A 25,498-nucleotide genomic window follows, 5' to 3' on the forward strand; every position below is an offset into this window, starting at 1 on the left:
TCTAGGTCTTGGTCATTTTAAACTATATCTTTTAACTGGATGAAGGATTTTAGAAACAAGCTGAGCAAATGTTAGTGGCAACTTGGCTCACACAGAGCCCATCCCGGATTTTTTAATGTGAAACTGCTTTATTCAGTATTTTTACTGGTTGTAATCCCTGTGTATGTTTGTTTTGGAGAGGAGGAGACCTCTGAGGATAATTCGGCTCCTGGTAAAAACCTTCTAAATGTCTGGATCTTAAGTTGTCAGAGAAACAAGCTTAGCAAACGTTACGAGCAGCTCCCTCTGGACGTCCTGTGTCCTCTGTACAGCGTCAGAGAAACACTGATTTTTAAAATGAAACTGCTTTATTCACTGTTTTTACCTGTTTTAATCACCAGGTCTGTTTGTTTTGGAGACGAGGAGGCCTCTGTGGATAATTTGGCTCCCAGTAAAAACCTCCTGAATGATGCACACTGTAGGAATCCTAACCAGGAGAAGCTGGTTGTTTAACAATGAAAACACCCACGCTACTTCACAACATCATCACGCTCCGTCTTTTGTTATTGTTTTTATTGAGAAACCCCTAGCAACAGAAATTACATATTGTGCATTTAAAACATCAAGTCTCCCTCAATTAATATTGAGCCATGTCATTCAATAAAGCACTCCAATGTTCAAAATCTTAATGTACAAAATCTTAAACAATTTGAAATAAATTACAGTTTTGTAATGTATTGCAAAGCAGACTGGCTTTATCTCCATAGCAACAGTGACTGAGGATCATGGGTAGTGTAGCCTTCCACTATCCAAAACTGAGAAAAGGAACTCGATGTCTCAGAATCTAAGAAGAAATAATTAAAACTGATAGTCACAACATTAATCTATCATACTATTGAGTTATCAAAGACACTCTCGAGTTTTTGTGTTGAGAAATGTTGAGTATATCATCAAAAGAAAACCTTAATATGGGAATTGACAGTGAGGAAATACTTCTAGATGGCGGGTCCTGGGTTCTCCCATGGGACTGATACTCATGCCTTGATTCCACTGGGCACGGCTGTGTCACATTCGGGCTGCGATTCGGTTTTGTTCCATCCTCCGGACAGCGTCATACCCCACCAGGAGTGTTCCAGAAGCGGAGCATTTTGCTCCAGCAGTGCCAGAGAGGAGAGAGCCACCCCTCTACCTGGACAGAAAGCCAGGGACTGGGGCAGTCATGGCAGCAGTGGTGTTATAAAATGTTGTGATTTTCCACTTCCAAGATGAACCTCTCCTTGTCCATGGTGACGAATATTCTCTGACCAGTTGACTTCTGGCCTGGTGCCAGCGGTTATAATGTAATGTTGATGTAGTGATGTGATATATGATCTGGAATCTGCACAGAGTGTTTTAATTTGAAAACATCAACCAGTTATTACTACAGTAATAATAATAATAATAATACAGTAACAGTGTGGAGAAACCATTTCTGCTGTAAGAAATGATGTGAAAATGGTCCAGAAAAGGATAGTTTTACATCCAAATTGCATCAGTAAATAATTTTATCTCTCTTGTTTTTAAGATGATTTTTAGACTAATGTATATAACACTCAGTAAAATGTCCTGTGGTAAAAATTATGGAAGTTTTATGTGGCTTTATCTGAGTTCGCAAGCAGTAAAAACAACACTAATTTTTTTTTTTTAATGAAAGCGCACCTGTTTAAGAGACAAATTGTAAGCAATCATACAAATCAAGTGTATATGAAGGAACACAGCCAGTGACAGGTATATGTTATTTCAACAAGTTTTATTTTATATCTATCCAGTCTCCTAAAATACAGAAAATTGAGGCTATGCACTTTATAAAGCAGTTACATAAAAGAATAAAACAGAACTTATGAACATTCTTGTCAAAAAATACATTAAAGGCATGAATCTGACATTAAAAATCAGTTATAAAAACCCCCAAACAAAAATCTGCATTTAAACAATTCTGACTGACTCTGAAAGGCACAATCTCAAGTCAGTCTCTGTAACTGTCATATAACACACTGATAATATCAATACAACACAATATCAAACAATACATTAGCACACAACTATTTTCGGTATGGAGTTACCTTAGAATATTTTCTTTTGACTCCCAGGATTTTTTCCACTTTGCACCACTTTATGACAGACAGAAAGGCAGCAGAAAGTATTACTGTCATATTGTTTTAAACTGTTTGGAATATATAGTACTATGCTGACACTGTACTGTTTACAATGAGACATGGAGTCTTTGGGTATGCATGCATTCTATCTTCTTTATCCTCAGAATACCCGGGTATAATGATGGTATCAGTTGAAAAACATGATCCACATACTGTATTTTCTATATTATATACTTTATTTGTATGAGAATATGCATTCAGCAGCCTATTTTTGAAGATAGAAGACTAACTAAGAGCAACTGACTACGTTACTTATAAAAGCGTGATAAAAGCGCACTACAATATGCAAATAAAACACAATATATACAGTATCCATAGCCAGGCAGCTAATACAGGGTATATGCAGGAATTTTAAAACCTTTTTTAATTCCCTTGCCATACATTTTAAGACCTCATAACCACTTCGAATTCTAACCAGTTATATTGGCGACACACTTTAACTAACATTTACTGTATAGCCTATTGATAGTAAGATAGCACAACTAAACAGTCTTTGTTTGTGGAGGCTAAACCTAATCAGACTATGTATCCTGTTTTGTCTTTTCCACAGGTGAACTTCTTGGCTATTTCAGAATCTGGGAAAATTGCTTGAAAAATATCTGAAATCCCATCATTGGAGTTGAGAGATTGGTGTTTCGTTGCAGTGTTGAGGCACCACAGAGCCTCAGTTGGAGTGGCGCCCATCATCACTCGGAGGTCAGCAGTGATGTTAAATGATGAAGCAGTGGTGAGTAGGGATGGTGGTTTTGCACAGAAATGCGCAATAGAGACCTGCATTTTGCGTCCCATAGCGGTTTTGTGGCCAGCACTTAGCATGTGGGACCAGACAGTGTTGATCACCATTGAGGCTTCACTAATTGCCTTCCGAGATACAGAACAGTAGACCTGTGTCTTATTCCAAGAGACATGCCTCATCAGTCACTGTGGTAGTCCTGGCCAGGTCCATACAAACATGCTGGACCCCATCTGATCCAAACAAAATTATTTTGATTTCTTCTGACTGAAGTGCTTTCAATATTCATCAGGCTTACTTTCTTGTTCATCATTGTTCATCTTGCAGTTTTGCGCCATTTTGTGAGCAATGGTTTTCTTTTTGGACGTTGTCTGTAAAGGTTGACTTCATACAATGTCTTTTGCACTGTCTGAGCAGTCACTGAAACGACAGTTTCCACAGATAATCCTTGTGCCAAGTCAGAAGCATTGGCCTGTTTTTCAATGCAAGGTTGCGTAAATATCATGCCGTCATTTTTTGAGGATGGTCACTGCACCTTCTGTTATTGGTAGTATGGGTCCTCCTGTACCTCCTAACCACTACTGCAGCTGTGTTTTAGCTTCTGTTCAGTAGCCTACTGATGATCTTGTACTGATGATCTACTGATGATCTTGTACCATCTCCCATCTTTATTAAGTCTTTTTTACTTTTTCAGGCAATTCCGCACCATGTGGAGCCATGTTGCATTAGACACATCCCAGGCCAAAATTGAGAAAGTTGTGATGGCAATTAGTCTGAATTGGAAGTAGCAGGTGTAATCACTTTTGTTGCATTGAGGTTGTACTCTGAGACCTGTATTTTCAATTTACTCTATCTAACCTGTTTGTTTTTAATTACAAATTAACAGATCAAATGCCCTACATTTCACCCTAAAAATACTACAATTATTGTAAAATGATAACAATTTTGAATCATTTACATTTTTGTGATATTGCACAGGGGTGTACTCAGTTTTGTTATACAGAACACCCTAATTTTATTTAAAATCCAGTGCACTACACTGCCCAAACATTATCTGGCTGCTATGTGACTTGCTTGACAATCAGACTTTGCTGTCACTGATCAAACTGCGGTTAAGGTTGATGAAATGTTTATATTTTTGTTAATTCTCTTCCCCCAGCCCAATCATCATCACCTAATCATACAGTAAAGTAAACTTCAGATAATACACACACCATCCACTGCACCAACACCTTGGCACGGCCTTTAGCGAAGATAGATAGACTTAAGGTAAAATGAATCAAATTTTCTTTCAACAAATGACAATACAGGTAGGCAACATGAGAAGCATTATAAAATTGTCATACTATCAAGAAAATTTTGAAAATGTAGAAAATTTTCATGGCCAAGGATTAAAATTTACACTCAAAACCTAATTTGTGAAGTAAAGTAAAGTATTTTCTTATTAAAATGAATGGCTGAACATTGTAATATGAAGCCTTACATGAATATCTAAACCTTAAACCTGCAGTGCGGACCTTTTACATATAGATGAACATCTGTTACATTCAAGCCCTTACCAAACGAGTTCACACAATGCTGATTAAGCTTATCACCACCAGATAAATCTCTACGTATTTCACAGTATAGAGATTTTAACCTGGTGTCGGGTTTGATATTCCAGCGCTGGCTGGATGAATGCATACTGCACATGCTCTATGGGCAGAACATGGGCCCTAGTAACTTCCACTGGCTCTCTGCTAACTTGAATGGGGAAAAAATTATTTAACTTAGCGGCTGCTTCTAGACTTTCCAAATGTTATTGGACTGAATAGATCAAATTCTGATAGTGAAACAAATCATTTCACAGGAGTTGTGTGACGCTAAAACCATTTATCCACCGTTTTACAGCCCAACAGTAGCAACGGAGTATGCTACTGCAGAGCCTATGATGCAAGCACATGCCAACAGTGTTTTTGTAATTACTCTCACTGCCAGAAGGGAGACAAAGGTCAGCACTACAGCTTTAAATTCATAATGATATATTATATAAAATATTCAGTATATTTTGTAATGTTTTCACAGACTTTTCACAGACTTGATATTTTTAAACATTAACAACTGTTTCCTCGAGCTAGATACTAGAAGAGCTTGACTTGAACCAGTGGTGTTAACAATATCTACCATTTTATAATCTATTCTCTCTCCTCACTCTACTGGGAATATCTGTGGGAATGTGGGAACTGCTGTGGCTGTGGAAACACTCATGACATTTTTATATTCAGAAATGATCAGGTCAACATTGTGTAGCAATGGAAACTAATATTTGTTCATGGCCAAATTGTCAGTGGTGCCTTTTTGGAGTTGCAATGCCAGGTCTAGTCAGTCTTGTCACTTAACTTCCCCTGATTAGTAATGTTTTCAAAAACGTATTTTCAATCACACCATAGCTGTTGTCTGAGTGTTGTCATTTCATTATTGTTTGTGCAGTCTGGCTAAAGACAAATTGAAACCCTCTTTCTGAAAAAAAGCATCTTTCTGTTGGACAATTATATGGTTCCACATAGGGTTTGAAACAAACCTCCCTGCTTCTTTCCCTCAGTATATTTTGTAGGGGCAGCTGGATGACCGTTGATGAAAATCTGTGGACCTATCCTAATTGTACCTACAATTCCTTATTTTTTCTTTTTCTTTTTCCCCCCGAAAAAGACTATGCTTGGGTACTGTATGATCGTAACATTGAATAGCTTGTTATGCTAAATGTGATGCATATTATTTCCCTTTCTAGAATTTTTATCCAATATCTTTAAAACAACAAAAACAAAATTTGTGTCAATTTTAAGGTAAAACTTGAGCTTGTTTTGGCTAACCATAACACAAAAAATGTCAGAAATTACTATTTTTGGTTTAATGATGACCCAATAGAAAGATTAAAATAAAAAAAAAGTGGTTATGACCCAATTGAATTTAAATATGAGATTGTTACTTGGTCAAAATAATCAAATATTAGTATGGCTGAATAAAATATAATAATAGATAAAACACTGGGTCAATACAACTCATTGTTTTGGGTGTGATTGATGACCCGATGGTGAAGTTTGACATGTAAAGAGCAGGGGGCTGGGTTAGTCTGCAGTGATATTCAAGGAATTAGGGAGAAGTTTAAGATTACTGGCAGAAATCAGAAATTTATGGGTGACGCAAATAGTAAAAAATAAATGTGTAAAATATGTAAATGGGCACTCATTATGGCTAGTTTGGTGAAGCAGATTAAATATTCAATATGATTAAGTTTTTAAACACAGCTTGTGGGTTGGAGATGCTGTCAAACCATTTTTTCTCAGTAATTTAAACTCCAGCTGCTTCGGTGCTAAAGGTCAGAAATAAAAACCGAATTCCATCTGGTTAAAAATGTATGTGTTTTTCTTGTGTGCAAGGACTGTCTCAATTGATATTTTTAAACATTAACAACTGTTTCCCCGAGCAAGAGACCAGAAGAGTTTGACTTGAACCAGTGGTGTTAACAATATCTACCATTTTATAATCTATTCTCTCTCCTCACTCTACTGGGAATATCTGTGGGAATGTGGGAACTGCTGTGGCTGTGGAAACACTCATGACATTTTTATATTCAGAAATGATCAGGTCAACATTGTGTAGCAATGGAAACTAATATTTGTTCATGGCCAAATTGTCTCTAGTACCTTTTTGGAGTTGCAATGCCAGGTCTAGTCAGTCTTGTCACATACTGCACTTAAAATATATAATCCTGCTAGTTAACTTCCCCTGATTAACAACAAATACTGCAGCAACTACTAGAGATGAATGATAACTGTTGTCTCAGTATTTCATAAATGGGAGTTTATGCACATTAGTATATGGGCTAATGATGGGTATGTGCCAGGGTATTGTGACCAAATCATAAAACAATAGCCTTTTTAAATGATCAACACCCCAGCTACTCTATTTGTAGTGGCAATTACAGCCCAATAGAATATTGTGTTTGCCTGATGATTTCTGATGCTGTCTCATGTGATGACAGAGACAAAGACTGAGTCAAATCCTCAGAGGCACAGGAAGTGACATGTATGGAAATGTCCCTTGGTTTCTTTGTAAAAGAGGAAACACTGTCCATGAGAATGTTGTCACTGTATTTTGCACCAGTGACAATTTAATATTGTCCACAAAGCAGAGGTGGAAATATCTCGACTTCCTTGTATGGGGTCATGTTTCCAAGATGCTGGATCCTATATGTACCATAATGTAATATGATAGTATCTTGGGCTCTCCCTGCTGGATAAATGTCAACCTCCTTGAAACTCCACACCTCCAGTTGTTAACACAGGTTTCTGTTCAATATTTGAAGACTTAAGCCTAAACTGAGATAACTCCGGTGACTGCACCAGTGTTATTTTGTCAGACTTCAGAGAAGATATGTTACAACACAGACATACAAGTTCATGTGTAAAATTGAAAGGGTGCCCATTTAACTAAGGCTGGAACACTCACCTGGCAAAGGCCCTACAAGCTCCAGGCTTATTGTGTGTCAACTGGTTTGTGCTAATTTCATTGAGTGGCACCATTAATGCACAGTTTCAACTAAAATAATGGCCTTAATACATAGTTATCTCATTATCATAGCACCTAAAGTTGAGGCCCCATTTTGAGGAGGGTCCTTCTGTAAAATTCCAGTTTTGAGACTTTCATTATTTCAGTTTTGTGCTTATATAGTATGTTGCCTATTCCTATAATTATGTTATGTTTAATCAAATTACCACACAGCTGGGTCCAGGTATTATTGCAGTTTGGAAAAACTGTACAGAATGGGAGAAATGGTTAATTAATAGGGCCCCAGCAGCTCATTTTTACCCTGGGGCCCCTAGCAGGTTAATCCAGTCATGACTTTATAAAATACTGTACTACTTGAATATTAGAGCATTATATAGCAAAAACATTCAGTCATTTTACAGTGAAATGCTTTAGATAAACAGCATAAAATGAACTATATAGATATATATTACCTTACAATTTTGAGATTACCTCAACTACCATTTTGTACAAAGCAATCATTACTTGTTGCACTTTATTCCAAAACAGACATCTACACAATAGCTAAGAAAACTCCATCCACTGACGAATTTTCCATGAAATATGGTTGAAAAATCCAAAAAGGATAGTGAGTGGACCTATAGTTGAGATTTTTTTGTCATAAAACATGTATACATGAATAGGCTACGTCCTCAACACATCAATGTGTTTGTGCTACACTGTGACTAAATACTGGGGACAGCCAAAGTAATTTGGCATATCAGGTAGAAGTTCTTTATTAACGTTTAAAACATTAAGTGCTTGGTTCCATTATGGTCATGATTTCGGCAGTGTGCACCCCAGCTGCAAATCACTTTTACGATTGATTAATAGGCATATAAGTCATCTTTTATTCCTTCCATCCTCGAAACCGCCAAAAGCATTTTAGCAATAAGGTCATTTGGTTTCATGGTAAGTTAATGGACCAAAAACGATCTCACACTTGAGCCATTAGGAAACTCTGTCGAGAGTTCAGAACATCTTTTTGTCCTACTGTAAGTCATGAGGATAAAATTGATGGACACTGATACACAAAAGTGCTAAGTACAAATCAAATAAGTTCAGAGGAGGAAGAAGATTAAAATGAACAGTTTTAGGGAAATCAGTCTTATCCCAATCTAACAAGAATTATGAGATACCATAACGACACCATAGCCAGTCTTGAAACTCAAAGCATTGATGTCTTTAAGATCACTGAGCCAACTCACACTACGAGATTACGAATAGGGGATGGTTCTAGAGTTTTAATCCCTTGATCAATGAACCATTAACACCCCGGTTATACACTCTAATAACAGCAAACATTTTCTACCAAATGAGTGTCTAAAGTAAAGGCATGTTGCATTGTCTGAAGTCATGCCTGATATATCATTTCAAAACAATTTCCAGAACCTGGCCTACTTATCGCAGTCCATCTCTGTGATGTCCTCCCTCTGTTCCAATCTTATCTGTCAAGCTAATGTGCTTCACTCCTAAAGGGGCATGGATTCTTCAGCTTGAGAGACCAGGCTCAAGTTTGCAGGATCAAATGTCCTTTAAAGAGGAGAGCTTTATTTAACAACCATTTGTAATATAAGGACTCTCTGTGTAGCGGAGGGTAAACCATCACTATGTAGGTGTATAATTAACATTTGGTACAAGGATCTAGGTCTGTGCCCCTCAGTACAACTAGTCTCCCTACTTACAACTGTTAGTATGTTGCTGGCCATCTGGCTTAATTCCCTAATCAGTGTGTGATTATAAAGATATGATAAGGTGGGCTTCTTGATTTCTCTGTAACAGTGGCTACCTGAGGCGCTATGTGACAGATGCTAGCACAGCCCCGCCCTTCACATATCTAGCCAGGTAGGTGAGATGCCCCTACTCCAAAGTAGTTTTAACCCAGTGACATTAAATAACAACAACGTGGAAGAAACAAACATTTTTAAAATTTTTGTTCATTATATGTTCTGTCAGTTTTGGTTTGGAGAAGTTGGATGCTATTCCCAAAGGAAAATACCACACAAAAACAAATTCAGGGTTTTCTTTCTACACCCAAAACCTTAGGATTTTCTTCACAACAGGTATAACTCAAATAAATACTGAGTTCACTCCCAGTGAATTTGGATAATTCACAGTCAAAACAAATTAAAATATCACAACCTTGTTTCTTGTTTAGTTTAACAGGACAATGTATACTAGACCCTCTTATAATAACAACAATACTCTACACTTGAACCCTAAACCACATTCACTTTCAAATTGAACATTCACATTTTGACAGACTATTCAAAACTCCTCAGTTGTACAGTTTGTCCATAATGGATTAGTCCAAACGTTTCACATTTACTTGCTCCAGTCGTACTGCTTCGAGTCCGTAGACGGCAGTCCAAAAGTCTATGCGTTAAGCTGAACCCACTATGTTAGCTGGAGTAGAACAGTCTTGACCATGGTTACATTCCTCCATCATGTTCCTCATACAGTTCAAAAAGAGACAGAATGTGAAACCATACCACGCCTCTGGTGTGAGGAGGTGAATAACATCCAAATACCAGACTGTTGAAGGCAGATGACTCACAACAAAGTACAACAGAGTGAACCAGGCTGGATTGCTTAGAAGGTGTCTGGATGGCAGGGAGCTAATCCTCATTAGTCCTCACTTGACTTGGTCCCTCCAGGCTGGGTAGACAGAGTTTATGATGACGTGAAGTTTCTTCAATCTCGATTGGAAATCAGCAGTCACTTTCAGTTCTTCTGAAGCTTATCTAGCAACTGAATATTTGTTAATAATACCAACAATATCATGTCGCCTTTAACTTTAATTCGCCTTTTTCACGTGGTTGTGTCCAGACATGTCAGAGGCCACACAAAGCTACTAAACATCTAGCTCACACATTGATTTACTGAGCAAACAAACTAACAACCAAACAGATGTTAACTTACATGTGGCTCACCGTTTCATAATCAGTCTTCTTTTGCAGTGTGGATAGTTTCCTGGCTATTGACTGTGCTACTGCCAGATGAACAGAGATTTTTTTCTGTTTTTCTTCTTCTTTCCACTGCTTCGTTTTTTGTTTAGCCTGCCTTAGTGCGTTAACCACCAACCCTGACAGGCCACCCTGGATACTCAATCCTAACATCTGATAGGGCAACAGTTTGGTGCTGAAGTGAGAAAATGAATATATAGTTATGATGAAATGATTTGTATCCCTTGTATTTGTATCACTTTTATCTTAACCTCCTTTATCTAGCATTAGGAGGCCTGTAGTGGTAAATAAAAACCCTGCTTCAGCTATTTTGTTGTGGCTGTGAGGCCTAATGGATGGATAGATGGATCAGTATCTATCATAAAAAGAAATTCAATTCTCACACCATCTGTATGGTCTATAATGTAGATTAATGTTTGGAATATAACACAACAGCAGAACTGACTTATGGGAAATTAATTTGCTCAAATTTAATGCCAAATCAAGACAACAGTTTGACTTATGGATGAATCAGCATTTTGTGTTTCATAATAACTGAAACTACCTGTCAATTTTAGTGCTGCGTTTACAGCAGTTACTGAGGTCAACAGTGTTTTAACAGCTTAAGAAAACATCATGTTAAGCAGTTGTTGTGTAGTGTTAGTGCCTGTATTCAAAGATCTGTAAATCCTTTTATAGCAGGTTTCAACTTGTGCTTTGAGTTTTGTTTGTTGGGATGTCCTTGTGTACATTTGGATAACAGATTGTGCCTTTGAAAATATTTATCAGAACAGTCACTCATCTAGATACAGGTGTAAGTTACCAGTTTTGTCTGCCTCCTGCTTCAATTTCTTCATGTCTCTCCATCATCTGACTCCTGGATTGCTTCTATGCGTTTCTCTTTCTTCCTTAAACTGTTGCACCTTCTTTACTTTCTCCTTGTTTTACTTTCAACACCATTACATCCTGCAATTCTTCCTAGCTTCTGTCTCTTCTCTCCTAATTCCGCCACTCACTCTCTGGAAACAAAAATAGCCTTCCTTTTAAAAATCTCAGTGAGCATGAAGCGGAACTTTAAAGCTGGAGTGTGGGACTTCATATAAATAAATGAACATCCATTACATTCAAGCCCTTGCCAAATGAGTTCACACAATGCTGATTAAGCCTATCACCACCAGGTAAATCTCTCTGTATTTCGCAGTATACCACAGTTTTTAAATATGGTGTCTGTGATGACATTCCCGCGCTGGCGCACCGGTAGTGATGCATTTTATATCAACCAGCAATGACTGGTTTGTCAGAGCTGAAGGGCACCAATAGAGCATCATCATCAAATGGGCAGTCGTTTCCAGCAGATTATCTTATAATGTGCATGCAGCCTGAAAGATCATTACGTGAAGCAACTCTATCAAGTGTTCAATTTGTTTGAGGCTTGAGTTCAATTTGTTCACTCAGTCAGATGAACATTTGAAATCCACAAGAGTCCACTTGAGAACTATTCAAGCTGCTCTAACTGACTATGCAAATCCACACCTGAACTTTTATCCAACCAAGGTGGCTCTAAAGGAACAAGCAAGCACTGAAAGTAGAAAAGGTGCAGAGCCCACCCACATCAGCATCATACAGTGGAATAAGACTAGGTCAAATACCTTGTGTACAGTCAAAAAAATGATATCACCTCTAACTTGATGCTTTTTGTCCATGTGACTTGGTGCTAGATGCTTACTGAGTTTATTAATTTGGTTTTGTATGTTTTTCTGTGTGATTATGTGTGCATATCAGATGACTAGACTGGTCCAGTTGTTACACCACACTAGCCTGAGTCAGGCATTGTTTTCCAAGCCACTATCCCTGATCGGACCAACGCAGCCATCAAGAGGGAATGTGACCAGGAGAATAGCCTGCTGAACCTTCCAAGATGGACACCTTGCGTCTTTTTATTTATTTTTTATTTTTGTTTGGTTTGTTTCCTTTCATACTTTCCCACATTGTCTACTCTCTACTGTCTCTATCTAGAAACTACAGCATTGCTTATCTATAGTGTTGTGTTTACATTTGTTATTTCGGTTTGTTGTTTTGATTATTGTCCAACCCCCACCCCCCTCTCTCTTTTCTGCTACACCTGCAGCTTGTGTGTGATTGAATTCTGTCCAGGTTGCTATTGCATACTGGTGGGATGTGTATCACACATGGATGCTAGGAGGATCACTAACACTTTACTCTCTTGTCTCCTACTCCTGTTTACATAGTGAGGGTCTAGTCATTCTGAAAGTGAGGCCCAGTAATGAAAACTCATTTGAACATAGCATCTTTTAATCTTTCTATCTGCACTTCTGATCTATGCTGAAGTTTGCAAGATTTGAGTGAGTTTCCCCTCACATTACTACACTACAGCTCTGATATGGATTTTTAGTATTTTTAGTAACACAAACTTGATCCATTTAACATCATTTTCTCTTTTAACTTGGAAATTCATGACACATGCATTAATGCTTTCTGTCATTATTTGTTTTGAAAAGTGTTCAGGAAACCTGTTGCATTAAACAAATGGTAATTCATGTTCAGAGCCTCCAGCTATAGTGAGCTGAATTTGTAGTTATTTTGTCTCTTATAAGTCTTAATTTAGCCCTCTTGTTGTTCTTTTCTGTATCTGATGTTGTGTGTGCTATTAGTGATTCAGCCATTGAGGTTGTCTTGTGTTGCACACCTTTCCTACACTGCGAAACGATCGCCCCCCCAACCCGCCCCCCTCCGCATGCTTGATAATGTATGGCTCATGACCAATATGTTTCCAGTACAGGTGACCCATGCATTGTTTGTGAAAAAAGTTAAGGTTTTTGCAGTTTATTGACAATAATAACTGAGATTGATTGAGAAGAATAATTTTATAAAAAAACAAAGTAAGGGTGCTTGGTCTCCAGTATACCATGGGTAGACAGTAGAACATATGTAGGCTGTATGGGGATGTGTCTGCTCTCTTTCTCTCTAGAATACAGTGGAATAATTGTGCGGACATAGTAGAGACAGAGAAGAGTCCCTCTATTGCTTTCACTAGTATCTGCTTCTGTTCTGCAGGGAAGATCCCAGAAGACGCCACTGTTGGCACCTGCCACCCCAGTGCCCAGTCTGAATCCTGGCCGGGGACTGCTACCTATTCCTACTCTAGCTCCACTTCAGAATGTGAGTCAGCATTTTGCAGTTCTCTTGTATTCTTGTCTGTCATGCAACTTAAACATAACATGAATATGTATGTGTGTGTGTGTGTGTGTGTGTGCGTGCGTGCATGCATTTCACACATGTAGCTGAACCTTCCCATAGTGAATCGGATATCAACTAGTCTCGACCCCACAGCATCAGCACACTCTCAGTCCCCCCTCATGGGAAATGTAGATCCCTCAAAAATCGATGAGATCAGTAGGACTGTCTACGTCGGCAACTTGAACTCACAGGTAATTTAATCAAATCTGTATCTGATATACTGTTAGGACTGTGTTCACACGTCACCTTTAGTCTTCTGCAACAGTAAACTAAATATCTTTGGGTTATGGACTGTTATTTGGGACAAAAGAAGACATTTGAGGATGCCATCTTGGGCTTTGGGAAACAGTGATCAATATTTTTCACCATTTTCTGGCATTTTATTGACCAAACAATTAATCAAGAAAATAACTAACAGATAAGATAACTTTTATTGTCACTGATTTAATAGACCAAATTATTAATCAAGAAAATAATTGTTAGTTGGAGCCCTATTCTTGGGGATTCAAAAGCCTAACTGAACAAATTAGCAAAATTCATCTGCTGATCATGGCAACTGTCAACACAGCTGCCTACTATGGTTGAAAAGAATGCTGGTGAGCATGACCCAAAACTTTGTTATCCATTGTTGATGTAACCTCAACAACATCTTAATTTGACAGCAACCATTTTTCCATTCATATTGCAGTGCAAGATGCCTCATTTCACTCCTTTCTTTCAAGCTGTCTATCATTATTCATGACAAATAAGGATAAAATACAGTCTCAGCTAGTAATGCTCATTGCCAGATATTTGTTCATCAAGTGTTTATGACCACAAGAGAAGATAAATAAAGCCTGTCAAGTGCAGAATGACTCGTTTTCAGTTACTGGAATGAACTTTTCCATCTGGGACCATGTGGTGTTGATGATGTGGGATAACAGGTCACTACAACTCTGAATGAGTTAACTTTCAACCAAATTAATTCAAGAAACAAAGCTTTTACATTCTGTACTTTGCAAACTTGTTGCCAGTGAGTTTAGGTTCATCTCTGTTTCCACAGACCACCACTGCAGAGCAGCTGTTGGAGTTCTTCAAGCAGGTGGGAGATATAAAGTTTGTGCACACGGCTGGAGATGAGACTCAGCTTACATGTTTCGCCTTCGTAGAGTTTGTTGAGCAAGACTCCAGTCGCCAGTTCCTGAGGGAACCACAAGAGGCGCTCTCAATCCAGAGACAAGAGACACAACCGTAGTCACTCTAGGTATGTTGGGAATACACATAACAACAACATGGAGGATTTGTTTTTCTTTGAAACAAGACAAAATGCTGTTCAGTGCCTTGATTTGATTTGATTTGATTTATTGAACAGCTAAGTGTGCAGTATTCAGCATAAATGATGCAATGCGCCAGAGTTAGCTTGAAGCTAATTTACATCTGTAGTCCATTACAATCAAAACATACAACAGCACAACAACAAACAGTACAAAGCAAAAAAAAAAAAAAAAAACCCAAAACCCCCCCCCACAAAGAACACACCATACAAAATACAAAGCTACACACAACAGAACATCACATACACCCACAATGTCAATTAAAAATTAATAATGTAAACTAGGCTCAGTGGTCACACAGCTGATTCGTCTTTAGTTGATTTTTTAATTTGGCCTTGAATGTATTGATAGAACTACAGTTCTTCATATCATCAGGTAAGGAATTCCACTGAGTTGTGGCTTTCACAGAGAAAGCTGACTGCCCAAATGCAGTGCAACGAAATGGTATGATACAATCTTGTATAGAGGATATTCTGGAGGATCTAATAGAACTTACTGAGCGAGTGTACACAAAGTCACATAGTGGAGGAAGGTCCAAACCATTTACAATTTTATAAACTAGGCACAAATTTGAGAATAATCCAAAATTCTCAAAGCTCACTAAATTGTATTTCTCCAGTACCCTACAGAGATGGAAATGCATTGGCTTTTTGTCCAGAGTTTTTAGAATTAGTTTGTGTAAAGACTCAAGAGGTTTTATGGCTGTTTCTCCAGCCTGCCCCCAACATGTGATGCAATAAGACATATGGGAAAGAATCATAGCATGCATAAATATCTTGACTGCGTCCAAAGAGAGACAGTTTCTAATATGTCTAAAATTTGCTAAGTTGTACTTTATGGTTTTAACTGTTTTTTAAACATGTTTCTTAAAGTTCAAATTTGGATCCAGTGTCACACCAAGATATTTAAAATCAGTAACTATCTCAATTTTTTCACCTTTGATGAGAATATCAGCGTTAGAAGGTTGTACCATGGTTTTGTCTTGTTTACATTTAGACTCAGACATGATTGATGAAGCCAATGTGTGTAGCTCCATCTGTTTTTGTGTAGTTTAACTCAAGTTACTGAAGTTCTGAAATAATTAACATATCACATCATTTACTAATGTATTACCAAGAGGACATCTACTCTACTGCAGTGTCACTCTCTTATCTCTGCCCTTGGCGGTGGGGCTCTCCAGGTTCATATTGAGCACAGTGACTGCCTGAATTTGGCTCCTGTTGTCTATATCTGGCACCATGAAAAATGATCTTACTTTCTTGTGAATCTTTTAAATAAACATGGTCTTGCGCACAACTTTGAATTTTTATCACTTTTCTTACCCCTAGTTGTTTCATATCCCTAATGGTTAATGCATGTACACGCACTGCTGCTTTTTCACAAAATAACTCATATTTTCTCTAAAAATGTGCTAAAGCCAGTTAATGTGTTGATATCAGGACAAGACAAAGAGTAAGTATCGGCTCAGGAGCCCTTGAAGGAAAACCAGGTCAGACTGTACTGTCTCAATGACAAAAGGCAATTGTTTCCTAATGAGAAGTGCAACTTCTCTACTTCTAGTGGAATATAATGCAAAATACATCTGACCTACCCAGTCTTTTTTAAATTTATTATGCTACACCTTACTCAAACGGGTCTCCTGGAGTAAAGCAATATCTACTCTCTCTTTTTTAAGAAAGTTTAGTATTTTCTTCTTTTTGATTGGATGATTGGCACTAGGGGCGGGAATCACAGAATAACTGATGATATGATACTATCATGATACATTGCCCACAATAACGATGGCATCATGATACAGCGATTCTGCGATACTCGACACATTGCAAGACAATTCATCTACGATACATCACTATATCTATGTAACAGAAGAAAGAAAAAATACCCCTAAACAGGCAAAAAGCATGTATTTATTTATGTATTTATTATGGAACTGTGGTGTCAGTTTCACAGAATTTGACAACTGAGATGAAACAATAGAGTCTTAGCTTAACACACTACACACACTGACTGCAACTTGTCCACATGTGCCATCACTCTAATAAGACAAGACAGGGAAAAAAATTCTGGGTTTTATTAAATCAGTTACAATTTGCAATATCAAAAACACTGAAGAACACTATGACGGTAGATTAACTTCATAAATTGACTTCACATAAAAGACGGAACCGCGCCTCGAGACTGTGGACATTTGTGTCGTGGTTTCAGTCTCGGTGTCAAAACCTTTACACTCCTAATTATGTCAACAGCAGTCAAAAAGATTTTTCCTGCAGACACATTAGTCAGCTACTTTGTTGGCTACTTTCATAGTCAGCTATGAAAGTAGCCAACAACAAGGGAGCTCTGGTGCTCTTGAATGTCTTCCTGAGGAGGTCAGCAGGTGCAGAATTCCTCTTCTTTGGTGTGTGTGCAGTGGAGGGATCATTCATTCAATCATCCATCGTCACTGGTGTCAAGACATGCAGCAGCACTGTGCTCAGTAGTGCTCTCTTGAGAATTATTCTGCATTTCCAAGTCTGCAACATCCTCTTGTAAGAAAATGAACAGTGGCACACCTTTTACATGATTATTTAAAAACATGCTCACATCAAGTCAACCATTTCTATTAATTTAAAATTTTCACACATGACTTTTTGCATATGGGTTGGATACATATGGAAGGCATCTCTAGCAGCAGTCTGATGGTTTGAAGGCAAAATTGCAACTAAGAATTCAGATGACCTACTACTGTTTAAAAGATGTAATTACCTGCAGAACAGCAGCCATTGACATGCCAAAGAGGTTTAGGAATACATCTCCGCATATCTTGGAACAGGAAGAGCAGACGTTTAAACCTGGGGTCTGAGGCTGATGAGACATACAAGTTGTTTTTCTCCTCTGTGGAGCCATATCTCTTTGATAGGTCTTGATGGATGGTGCTCTTTATCTCTCTGACAAGAGGGGAATTCTCAATGGTGCCGATTATGTCACTCAAAAGTTGGGCATGAAGTGGAGCAATGACAGAAACTGTTCTGAAACTGGGCTCTTCTCCTCGCACATGATGTTTGTTGCCACCAGCATTGGCCTGAGGGCTTGCAAAACCTCTGTCACAATCTGCTCCTCAGTCTCTCTCTGCATCCACACACACTCTCATCCCCAGCTCTCTGCTTTGCTTCTCCCTGTTATTCTCCTCCAGTCCACTAGAGACCCTCAGCCTCTTCTCCCTGTTATAGTGTGTTGGAGAAGGTTGATTTGAGTTGTATCTTTAAAAGACTATCTGGCATGATATTATTTAAGTTGCCATTATTAGTTAGCCTGTCTTTGTCTCATACAGCTTATACTCAGTCTTGGTTATTAGGAGGGTTTTTGGTTTTCTGTTTATTACATTAAAGAGGTTGTAGTGTTGTTTGTGTATTTGAGTTGTATTCATTTGTATTCTGTGGCAGTGTTGTGTATGTTGGTTTATTATGAGGAGGATCTTGTTTGCTGTTGCTGTTTTTCCTCCTGTGCTCCTCCCCAGCCTGCTTTACAGTCTTATGTCCTTCTACACACCTGCCCTGCATCAGCCTCGTCAGCCCTGCCACACCCCCAATATTTCCTCCAGCCAATCAGCTTCTTGCCCATTCCCCTGTGTTTCCCCCAGCCTATCAGCTCCTTGACTGTTCCCCCTTTTTCTCAACCTCTTCAGCATTTGAGATGTCTGTCTCAGTCAGGGTGCAGATATCAGAGACACTCTTTCTCAGCTTTAATGAAAAATAAGGATAGAATGGAACTTTCATTAAAAAATTAGTTTAATGTATATTTTGAATGACAGAGCCTAAAATATAAATAAATGATCTTTCATTAAAGTGCTATGCTGCTCTGTTCTTGCATTAATTTCAAGTTTAGCCAAGTTGAATTTCAGTAATGACTGTACTGACAGTAATGAAGTTGTGAATTACATAAAATATTTTGTGTTGTGTGTATATATATATATATATATATATATACACACACAATTTGAATTATTTATATTTGAATTGATGATTCATATTTTATACTAAAATTCAACTTGCCTAAGCTTTGATGTATGAACAGAGCAGCATAGCACTTAAATTAAAATTCATGAATTAATATTTTTGGCTATAACATTCACAACCTCATTATTAAAATTGAATCTATATGATATACAAATCAGATGCATACATACATATTTTAATACACTTTATCAGTAACAATGTACATCCACACTTACCTCAGGAGATAAGAGTGCAGCACAGACGGCAGACTGCTGCTCGAGAAGCCGGGAGAGCATCTCATAGGCGCTGCTCCATCAGACAACAACATCTGTTATGAGCTTGTGTTGTGGAAGGTCAAGGATCCTCTGGTTTCTCTTCAGTGCATCAGCGGCTGTGGTGCTTCTGTGGAAGAAGATGGAAATCCTCTGGACCTTGGCAAGCAATTAATTAATTGAGAGGAAACATAATTAATCAATCTTATATCTGAAACTCACAGACTCTGAATATAGTGACCTCCATCTCTGATATAAAGGAATACACAGATACAACTTGGCTATAAACCAAGATATTTAACTACCAAGGGATAGGGATGAATGGGAAACACTTAGCATATATAGATATATACACATATATACAACTAAAATGAATGAATGAATGGATGCATGAATGAATGGGTAAATTAACAAATTATTGCAGTCAGAATAAAGGAATGAACGAGTTGGTGAGGGGCCAAGATTCTAACTACAGCCAATAAAAATTACATTTTTAAATAGCTCTTTGCATCAACTCTCAGACAGAAGCATAGTAGATGGTTTTCCTACTGTTTCCGTGTTGATGAAGGGCAGATGATGAAGCGAACTTCCTGGAGAGCGCCCAGCAAGGCGCAGCAGACTCAGAGATCTTCGGGTCGCCAGAGTGACAGCCAGATGAGAAGGCTGCAGCAGGTGCAGTGAAGCACTTTGGGTCACTGCTTCTTAAGAGGATGAACTCAGTCTCAGACTAGCTGAGGCCGCGTCGTGGACACACACAGCAGGGAGGGGTCATTCAGTGGCAAGCTGTAGACTTGGATGAAAATAGGAGATTACGAAAATAACATATATTCAAATGGCAAACGGTGTGGCTTGGCTTGTGGCTTAGGCATCTTTGCAATCTTTTGCTCCTTAGTTGAGTCTCTTTCTGGAGCTATCATCTCTCAGCCATATTAAAAAAACGTCCTCAACGCATGAGCAACTATCACGGCTGATAAGGCCGAGAAAAAACAGAAGAAGCAGCAGCAGTCAGCCAGGCAACAACGCAGAAGAAGAGCATCAGCCACTTGACAAAGAGTTGTAAAAGTTTTTATAGTCTAGAGGCATGTTTAAGGAGAAAGAGGATTCTTGGCATTCTTGCATTGATTACTAATTAATTCCTATGTGTGGAGAGAAAAACTGACCCTCAAATAAAAGGGAATAATTTTATTCTTATAGAATATTTAAAGACTATGCACACTTGCAAAATGAATACTCACTCATTTCTGTTGCCATTGCCAATTTCATTACCACATCATGAACCAGTGACATTGATTAACCAAATAAAACACAGAATAAAATCAATATACCTTCATTTCCTAATCTGTAATTAAATCTACGAGAGAAAGCATTATTCTAGCAATAGAACCTCAGCTAAATAACACACATACACTGGTTAATATCAAATAAATCAAATGCAATAATATGTGTGACTTATAATTAACAAATTTTGAAGCAGAGTTTGAATTTCCATAATATCAAACTAATTAAATTTTTCTTGGACTTAACATGAGGGTTAACATTGGTTGGACAAGTCAAGACACTTATTGCACATTAAAGAAAAAGGAGAGAAGGAGATGGGGTGACTCAAGGTAATGCAGATTCTCCAAAAATGTATGACTTAAGAGATAGTTGACTAGCAGTAGAAGGGAGGATAGTCCATGCAGGTTTGGCTGTTTGTATCTGAAAAGAAAACAAAGTTGTCAATTTCCAAAACTGTCCATTTTCTTTCCATGGCTGGTAGTGAGAAGGCTGGGTTTTAAGTTATGTTCAATGGTTTCCTGGCCTTTAGGTCAGAGGTCATGGTCATGGCCCCTGGTCATTGGGTCTGTGCGCATGTGTGTGCTCCTGCACCTAAACAGACAGACTGTTAGGCCAAAAGAAATCTTTTTTTTTTGAAAGAATTAAACATTTCTTCTGTTCCTGGGTTCATTATCCTACAGGTGTGACTCTTGTGCATCACCCTAGTTTGAAGAATGTGAGATTGCATTTACCACTCGTCAATAAAATGAGCAGTGATGGTCACATAGGACTCGGTGGCCCATGAAGTCCACCCATCGCAGGTGAGTACAACTCTCTCAGCAGATTCAAATGCATCCTCCACCTTTGCTCTAGTCTCTGCATACAACACTGCATAGCTTTTTCAGTGAAATATTTTCAACTAGACAGGAAAATGTTTGGTTGAACAAACAAAACATTTCTTCGAACAACAATAGAGAATAAACTCACCTATAGTTGCAGCTGAATGTGAATCTGCGTTGAACTTGATGTGAGTGAGAGAAGACAACCAGCTGTTCCTCCATGTTAACACCTGGTCAGTGTACAACTGAACCTCTGAGCATCACCTCTCCTTAAGTGGTGTTGACATGAATACTTTTTCTCCATGTGAGATGATTGGATACTGATTGAACAGTGTGAGAATCTTCAGCAGAATGTGACAGAAAGAGATTCACTGATGCTGGAAGATGATGTCACTTTAGACTTAATGGAAGCTGCTCTAACACTGACTTTCAAGGCTAGAAGCTCATTTCCATCTGTAGTCCCTGGGCAGAGGCCACCCATGATGATGATGATGATGAAGTAAATGCTAACAGTCAAATGTGGTGAATTAAAGCATTAAACAGACACAGTAAAGACATCAGTATTAAAATGAAGACAGAAATTAGAAAAGAATAAAAAATACAGGATAACAATACTATTCCCCAACTAGCCAGTATACCATCAGTTATCTCAACATGTTTAAGAACAAACAATTCATCATGACAAGAAATGTCCAACCAGACACAGGTACTAATGCTGGCCAACATAATCAATGTATCTGAGCTCAGTGACTGCAGGTCTGAGTATCTTTCTGCCATGTTTTCAAACTAGATTTAAAATATTTAAAAGTACTGCGCCCTTGGATACTCAATGGTAAAAATTTCCACATACTGGCTGCAAGAGGTCACTGACTTCCTGCTTTCCTACAGTGCAGATGCTCTGCTGCTTGCTCTCACCTCTGCTTGCATTTTTCTGCTGATAATCTTGTTTTTCTTCTGTGAGAAGTTACAAGCAGCGGCTCCTGGATACTTATAAATCACTGGGACTTTTTGGATTTGGACCGGGACTTTTTAGATTGTTTCATAGATATAGTAGGCAATTGCCATATTTCAACATTTCCTTCTCGGGACTGGGTGAGCATGGTCTACCAACAGTACAAACCTGTACTGCAGTGAATGGAAACGTGGTACTTAGCTAAAGCTAATTAGCAGTAAGATGCCCTTCTCCATAGACGACTACCACAAACTTCTACATAAAATTGCTGTGCTGGAAACCAAAATTCATTGGTTAAGTGAGCGTGGAAGTGAATGGACTGTGTGGGAACGACACTACTTTACCATGGACTCTAAACAGTGGACAAGAGCATGCTAACTCATGGCTAATTAGCACCAACAAGCGTACCAAGAAACAGGAGGGCTGTGTACCAGGTAATAAATCTACAAGTGGTAGCCTAGTCCTTCCTGCAGTTTTAATTTTGACAGCAAATTTTGATCTAGTTTTAGTCATAGTTTTTTGACTAAAATGCCATTAAGTCATATTTTAGTCACCTAAATTTTTTAGGTTTTAGTCTAGTTTTAGTTGACTAAATGTCATACAAGTTTTAGCATTTAGTATTATTTAGTATTACAAGTTTTTTTTCGACTAAATCTACAGTATTTAGTCAACTAACATCTAACAGATTTAGTTACGATGTAATGCATTATGTAAGCATTTCTCTAGAATTTCCAAACTCATTTTATACCCCTGGAGGAAATGTCTATTAACTTGTTAAAGAATGGTATTAAGGTTTGAACGTGCGATACTGACACAGATTTAACTGTTGTGATATGATACATGTCTTCATGTCATTATGTTTTATTTATTTATCTTAAAATTAAATACATATTAAATCAATTCTCATGAAATAAACAATATGGCCTTGCTTTTTCACTAAAGACCAAAAACCAAAAAACCAATAATTAGATGCATTGTTTAGAACAACTTGCATATGACATTCTTCATTCTTTCAAGCAGAAGTGCAACTATCAAATATTAAAAAGAGAAACTGTATTGACTTTAATGCCATTGCACGTAGTACCTGAATATAGAAAATATTAACAGTCCTCTGTTAATAATGAAAACAAGTATCAAGTAACTCAAGACAAGCAATATAGATTTGGGTTGTGCTCTTTTCTACAGCTAGCACAGGCAATGGAAGTGAATATAACACTTCTGCTTCTCAGACTGATGAAATGAAATATTGTAAAAGGCAGCAATGCCATTAGTGCATAAAAACATGAATCAACAGCATACATATTACCCACATACTCTTGGATTGTGCTTATTTCTATATGAAGAAATATCAATACTTCAGCGTTCACTGTTAATTATTTCAACAGTTGCAAAAGAAAAAAAAAAGATCCTATCTCCAAATATTGAAAACATATGCCTCAAAGACTGTCAATAGCAGGGAATGCAACCATTCTAACTCAACATTGTCAACATTAAAACAACAACTGCTAGGTTACAATGCCATTAGTGTGGGAACTAAAAATCAGCTCCTCTCTCTCGCTCAGCATTGACAATAGAGGTAAATATCACATTAAGCTTAAAAACAAACCAGTAATTCAGAATGAGATTGTGCATATTGTTGCTATAGGAAGTGCTGTCAGTGGCAGTGAATGAATACAACAGTTCTATTTGGTTCAATTCATTTTAAGGAAAGCACCAAAATCGTGGCAATACACATAGGTATTTAAACAGACCTGTCAGGTTGAGGGTGTCTGTCAAGACCCAGCAAATGGATTTCAACAATGGATCAGACACGGATCGACTTTCCTGCCACATAAATATATGAGGACATGAGGAACACATGGGGAAATAAATTAGGTAAAAACAATGATGAAACTAAAGAAGGAAATAATTCTGGACAGCTCCTAACTACTGCCAGCAGCAGGATCAGCACCTTGGAGAGCTGATCAAGTCCTGACAACTGCGTATGATGATTTTTTACATGATTAAAATTAATGATTGATGATGAATGATGAATGATGAGTAATAATAATTTTTGAATAATATTTAAAAAATATTCTTTAACATGTACCTAACAAGAGGGAACCAGCCAAATAAGCATAAACTATAAAAAAGGTTTCTATTTTAACCCTCAACATCTTAATGATGGAAATACTTTTGCATGAGATAACAAATACAATTGGAAAAAAAAAACAAAGATGCACCACTAGAGCAGACAGTCCCAACATTAGTTTCATGTTCATGTGATCATTAACTGTAATGTAAAAGAATAATAACAAAAATGGCTCACTGCAGATCATCATCAATTTCAGACCCAGGGTCACTTTCCATTATGGTGGAGTCTTCTGAATCCTCAGAGCTGGTTTCTTCTCCTTCTGCTGTGGTGTGTTTAAATGGTGTCATGATATTACTCCCATTGTCTGTTATTACTGTAAGGATCTTTTTCTTTGATCCAACTTTAGCATACATTTGTCCACATATGCCTTGAGTGACTATGCAGTGTGTGGGTGGGCTACTTGGTCAAGGGCCATCAATATGTGTTCAGGTTTATTTTATTTAACACAAAAGTAGCATTACTTATAGCAAGGAATGAAGCCAATAGATACTCTCCGGGCAGCAGCCAGTTTCTTTTTGAATTTTTGTCTTTCATCTTCATAGTGTATGTCAATCAGATTGCTTATTTTAGTTTTCTTTGGAACAGTAAGCTTCCTATCTACTGTCTCTATCATTAGAACAAAGTCCTCATCTTCAGTCGTTGTGACTGGTAATCCTGTGCGTCCAATCCATTTTGCTGTGGCTTCCTCCTTGATGTGTCGTTCTTCAGAGTCACTTCTGTACTTTGAAGCACTTAGAGGGGCTGTTGAAATATTCTGCTGGGATGAACCAGCTTTATTTGCACTCAGTGGCCCATTCTTGTCATTGGAGGTCTTCTCTATCTGAGGTTGAATAAGGGAAAAAAAATCAAGATCTGATTTTTCTCTCCCATCACCTACAGTACAGTACAGGACAGCAGTGGTTTCTTTTAGCTTGTATTGTATTTCAAGTTTAGCAAAAACACACCAGCTTGGGTTAGCGGATAAAATAACATTAGCTTGAAAAAAAAGACCATTTAAGTGTGCTTACGTTTGCATGAATTTGGGGACGACTCGTCTGCAAATGTTGCTCCAAGTTTGTTGTGTTTTGATGATTGTCGCTCT

The 25,498-nt window shown here is 37.9% G+C and overlaps 1 long non-coding RNA gene across 3 annotated transcripts; it reads right to left on the reverse strand.

Annotated features, from left to right (window-relative positions):
* Positions 1–16,876: 16,876 nt before the first annotated feature.
* Positions 16,877–21,559, reverse strand: LOC121908685. Of its 3 annotated transcripts, XR_006099294.1 has the most exons (5): positions 21,480–21,559; positions 19,785–20,025; positions 19,200–19,394; positions 17,735–18,189; positions 16,877–17,514 (listed from the first exon to the last, which is right to left on the reverse strand). It is a non-coding gene; the product is annotated as an uncharacterized LOC121908685 (long non-coding RNA). The 3 variants fall into 3 exon arrangements; XR_006099295.1 differs by lacking the exon at positions 21,480–21,559 and having other exon boundaries at positions 19,200–19,365; positions 19,785–21,194; XR_006099293.1 differs by lacking the exon at positions 21,480–21,559 and having other exon boundaries at positions 19,785–21,194.
* Between the last annotated feature and the right edge of the window lie 3,939 nt (positions 21,560–25,498).

This window comes from Thunnus maccoyii, chromosome 12 (assembly GCF_910596095.1).
Source record: "Thunnus maccoyii chromosome 12, fThuMac1.1, whole genome shotgun sequence".
In the NCBI taxonomy this organism is placed as follows: domain Eukaryota; kingdom Metazoa; phylum Chordata; class Actinopteri; order Scombriformes; family Scombridae; genus Thunnus; species Thunnus maccoyii.